This window comes from Cololabis saira, chromosome 4 (assembly GCF_033807715.1).
Source record: "Cololabis saira isolate AMF1-May2022 chromosome 4, fColSai1.1, whole genome shotgun sequence".
In the NCBI taxonomy this organism is placed as follows: Eukaryota; Metazoa; Chordata; class Actinopteri; order Beloniformes; family Belonidae; genus Cololabis; species Cololabis saira.
In genome coordinates, this window is record NC_084590.1 from 47,506,351 (window position 1) to 47,511,556 (window position 5,206).

Sequence of the window (5,206 nt, forward strand, 5' to 3'; positions counted from 1 at the left end):
ATTAGTCAAGTGTTGTGTTAATACGGTATTGTGTTGGATCCTCCTAGTCTGAGCTTGAGAAATATTAGAAAGTAAAAGAACCAGGTGTACATCAGTGCTGCTGTTTTACAAACTTGTAATTTTAGTATTTATTCAAACTCAAAATGTGGATTGAAACATCTTATGTTTTACCTTAAATCTGTTTTTTTTGTTTTTTTTTTACCTTAAAACAGCTGTACATCGCCGTGTCTCCTGATGACACTGGGCCACTTGAAGCCCTTTTTAACTGTATTTTAGATATTAAGTCATGGATGGCAGATAATTTCCTACAGCTCAACCAGGACAAAACAGAGGTTTTAGTTATTGGTCCTGAAGGCCAGAGAGAGAAACTTTTACCAAAACTACAAGATTTTAAACCTTCGCAATGTGTAAAGAACCTGGGTGTTATTTTTGACTCTGAGCTCACTTTTATTCCACACATAAAGAATATTACGAAGATAGCTTTTTACCATCTTAAGAACATAGCCAGAGTCCGCCCGTTTCTCTCTCAGGCCAGCACGGAGGTGCTGATGCATGCTTTTATCTCTAGTCGTTTAGATTATTGTAACGCCCTACTCTCTGGTCTTCCTAAAAAGAGTATTAAGAACTTACAATTACTACAGAATTCAGCCGCTCGCGTGCTGACGAGGACCAGAGGGCGGGAACACATTACAACTGTTTTAAAATCGCTGTATTGGCTCCCCGTCCGCTTCAGGATTGATTTTAAGGTTATTTTACTGGTTTTTAAGGGTCTTAACGGTCTTGGGCCATCTTATTTATCTGACCTGCTTTTACCGTATCAACCCTCACGGACCCTGAGGTCCTCTGGCACCAGCCTTTTAAGCATTCCCCGAACCGGGACCAAAACCCACGGTGAGGCTGCATTCAGCCATTATGGCCCTTCTTTATGGAACAGCCTGCCAGAGAACATCAGGGCCGCAGAGAATGTTGATATTTTTAAAAGGAGGCTCAAGACACACCTTTTTAGTTTGGCTTTTATCTGATCTCATTTACCTAGTCTTTTCATCTAGTTATTGGGTTTATTTATTTAGCTCTTTTATTATCTTTAAACCTTTAATCCATTTTTAATGACTTTCATTTTATTTTATTTTATATATTATTCATCTTAAGTTTTGTATAGATTTCTCTAAACATTTTATACTTTTAGGCATTTTTTACTTTCTTTTAATCTTTTAGTTTTTAGCTCCAGTGTTTCTTCAGGAGGGTCGTCCAAACTGGGAGGTGTGCCTGCTCCGCCCATGGGGGTGTCGTCAGGGGGGTCCCTCAGGCCTGACTCCACCTTCTGTGTGGGGTCTGCCCCGGTCTGTCCGGGTTGGGGGGGTCTCTGTGGCGATGCTACTTGTGGTCATGGTCGGTGATGCCTCTCAGTGTGGACAGCCACCCATAGGTAGTGTTTTCCTCACCTGGATCGTTAGTGCTAAGCCATGTCACCAGTCCACTTACTGGGTGTGCTGACCACTATACCATCAACGCTGACCACTACACCACCATGTTGACCACTACACCACCATGTTGACCACTACACCACCATGCTGACCACTACACCACCATGCTGACCACTACACCACCATGCTGACCACTACACCACCATGTTGACCACTACACCACCATGCTGACCACTATACCACCATGTTGACCACTACACCACCATATTGACCACTACACCACCATGCTGACCACTACACCACCATGTTGACCACTACACCACCATATTGACCACTACATCACCATATTGACCAATATACCACCATGTTGACCACTACACCACCATGTTGACCACTACACCACCATGTTGACCACTATACCACCAACGCTGACCACTACACCACCATGTTGACCACTATACCACCAACGCTGCAGGAAAGAACCTGAAACAGCTGAATGAGACATCACAGTTTTCCAGCCACATGAGAAGGTGAGCAGTCATGATGTCAGAGAAAGTAACTCTTTGGTGATAGTTTCTCCAGTATCACAGGCTACTTAACTCCATTTGGCCCTCAGTTTACACAACAACTTCTAGATTAACAATTGCATGTTTGCAGGTATATTCAGTTAGACATGTAATGTATTTATCAGATTTGGATCTTTGGACAGTGATCCGTTTATATTAAGGGCAGTTAAAGATTTTCTTTTTACATTTCTTTTTTCTAAAGCAAAAAAGTAACTTGTGTTCCTTTCTCCTCCTCTAGCCATTTGGCTCTAGACCTAATAAAAGCTCCTTTAGCCAAGTCTAAATAAAACTGATCCAGGTGTAGCTGGATGTTTTTTAATTCAAGTTCATCTCCTAAGGTAAGTACCGTAGTTCTTTTGAGAGAAGGAGATCAAGTTTATACATCAAGTCAGTTTCTAGCCTGTGTTGGAACCACGTGACCTCTACAGTGCACACAGACAGTATTTGACGTAGTATTTTGTTCTTAAGAAAAGAGACTTACTTTAAGGTAAATACATTAAATAAAAATGTATTTTTTTTAAACTCAGAGAGAAATAGTGTTTTTGTGCTTGAGAAGACAAGCATAGTCTCATTCAGTACTCCTTTTACTTGCTTTTAAAATAAATGTGTTTATACTTCACCTGAAACTTTCACAACAATATTAATTTCAAAAAATTAGATACTTCAAAAAGGGCATAAAGTATTAATGTTTTCAATAAAACATACAACTTGGCTTTGGCGAGCTCAGCTGTTTAAATGCCCTTATTTATACAGATTTTAGTAATTTTTTCTTGTTGTTTATGCTTCTAGTTCCTTGTTCGTCTTTGCTTTGATTGCAATATTATTATTAAATGCATGCCTTGTCACAAGTTTTTAATTTCTCAATACAACCTTGTGTTAGTGCTGCAGATGACAATAAACTTCTTGAACATGTTTGTAAACTGCATCTAGAATAACTAACGTTTCCTTAAATCCCCTCTTCATTGTCACAGCCGAGAAAAACTAGATCTTAGTGTACCAATTACATTTGATTAAAACCTATTAAGTGGATTCCTCTCCCTTTCAGGCGCTGGGCTCCGCCGGCAGCTGCAGGAGAGCCGTCACAGCGACATCAAGTGGCAGGAAAGTGACATTACATCAACAACAAAAAACTCTTCCTTTTTATTTCAGTTTAAGACAAAAGATAATTAAAGCAGAAAAAACATTTCTTCAGCAACGCTATCACTCACATGCACTTCATTTAAATACAGAGACTCTAAGCAGAACTAAAGAACCCCAGAGCGTCTTCATGTGGCGGGCGGTGATTCGGGGAAATGTCGCCATCTGCTGGACGAATAACTGCACCGCAGACACAAGTGCACGCCATGCCAGGAAGGTGGTGCGGTCAAATTGGTCTCGCTTTGGGTGCGAGAGGTCCTGGGTTCAAAGCCTGGATTAGCCCTGTTTTCCCCTTATCCCCCTTAATGGGGATATGCATTCGGCAAAATGAAACTTAGACTTAGAATTTGGAAATATTCCTTGTTCAGTCAGAGTTGGGTGACTGAAGCTGCTGCATTGGGTACTTCAGTGTTCATGTAAGAAAGTGAGAAACTATTCCAGAAGATTGTTTTTTTGTTTCATTAATCAATATCATGTTTCCAGGTATGAAAGCTCTCTGCAACACTTGCATTCTGTCTTTCATTTCTACCACCAGGTGGTGCTGTTGGGACACACCAACTGTTGGCTCGTTGGTCTAGGGGTATGATTCTCGCTTAGGGTGCGAGAGGTCCCGGGTTCAAATCCCGGACGAGCCCCTTTATTGCCTCCAAATGTGATCCACTTAGGTGCCCTTTATCGGCCGGGCGAGCTCGGTGACTCTAGTCGGGTTGCTGCGCGTCGGCCGTCATTCAGGCCGACTCGACGTGTAAAATCACGAGCTGCGTCAGAAATTGTATACTTCCACCCTAATGAGTAACAAAAACAGTATTTAGCTTAGCTTTCCTAGTACTTTGCAACCTTTCAATCTTTTCAGCAAAAGCCTTAGCAGTTAGTGTTACCACACTTTTTTTATTCTTCCTTTGCATACCGATGCCATCAGTGTTAATTTTCCTTTCAGCTGATTGCGCAATAGCCTCCACGGGCTTGTCCACGGTTTCACGCGCATCCATGATTTCCCCCACACGAGAGCTGCCCGACGTGGCTGAGGGGATAAGCTCTGCGACCAACACTCAGACTTTAACATTGGGGGAGCAAAACCGCAAGCTGGATGCGATTCTTGAGCAGAATCGCAGGCTAGCGCCGGTTTTTGAGCTCATCTGCAAGATGGAAAAGACCTTGGAGAAGTTGGAAGCCCGGCTTGGTGGGAATTGACCACAAATTTGTCTGTTTGGAGTCGCCATTGATGAACCAGAGACTTAAGGCAGATGGAAAATTACTGGAATCAGCCTGTTTTCTTCAATACAATTGTTGATTCTATAATCTGACCTTGACATAGCAGCCTGGCAGGTAGCTCCAGTCACAATCTCCCTGGAGGAATGAAAACAAGACACTCTCCCCCCCACTGGCCCTCCCCTCTTATCAGCCCCCCCAACAAAGTATCCGGGTTTGAGCGCTGCGGCGAGTGCGTGGATTTCAACGTTGGTCCGTGCGTGGAATTCTTGCGTACGCAAAAAAAAAAATTCAGATGTTCAAAACTGTGCATACGCCCAAATCCATGCACGTTTGAACATCACAATCAACGTGGAGTCGAGTGCACATGCAGTTCTGTGAAGAGTTGTGGGTTTATTATGTTCGTAAAGTTTTGTGAATGTTAATATTTAGCGTTAGTGCATCATTGTAATTTAAGAACCGACACCAGAAGTTGGTGGGACGAAAAAACAGCTCCTTGTGCCGTTTTACTGTCATGCGTATGATATACTAACGGATTAAGCCCAATGTACACGTGTATTGAGTCTCATAGTTTGCATTGTGGATGTTCGTGATCACCTCTGTGTAACAGTGTGAACAACATAAACTCATATTTAAAACATGAAGCATCACGATCGGATTCCTCCACTCGGATTGTTGAAGCCGCAGGAGGAGAGACCGGTCTAACACTTTCTATAATCCTGCAGCCGACTCGATATAAGACTCTGAAAGTAGCCCAAACATTCAATAAAAACTTTATTCATATATTGCTGATTCACATCAGTTTGTACCAACCAACCTTTCAGTGACATGTTAGTTTTAATTTAAAAGACAACTTTAGAGAAACGGTTC

At 42.1% G+C, this 5,206-nt stretch overlaps 1 protein-coding gene and 1 non-coding gene across 2 annotated transcripts in view; both read left to right on the plus strand.

The window, feature by feature from the left end:
* The window catches only part of LOC133442055 (zinc finger protein 664-like), a 214,491-nt gene that overhangs the window by 161,357 nt on the left and 47,928 nt on the right, over positions 1–5,206 (plus strand). The window lies entirely within an intron of this gene.
* On the plus strand, positions 3,691–3,762 carry trnap-agg (transfer RNA proline (anticodon AGG)). The gene has a single exon. It is a non-coding gene; the product is annotated as a tRNA-Pro (tRNA).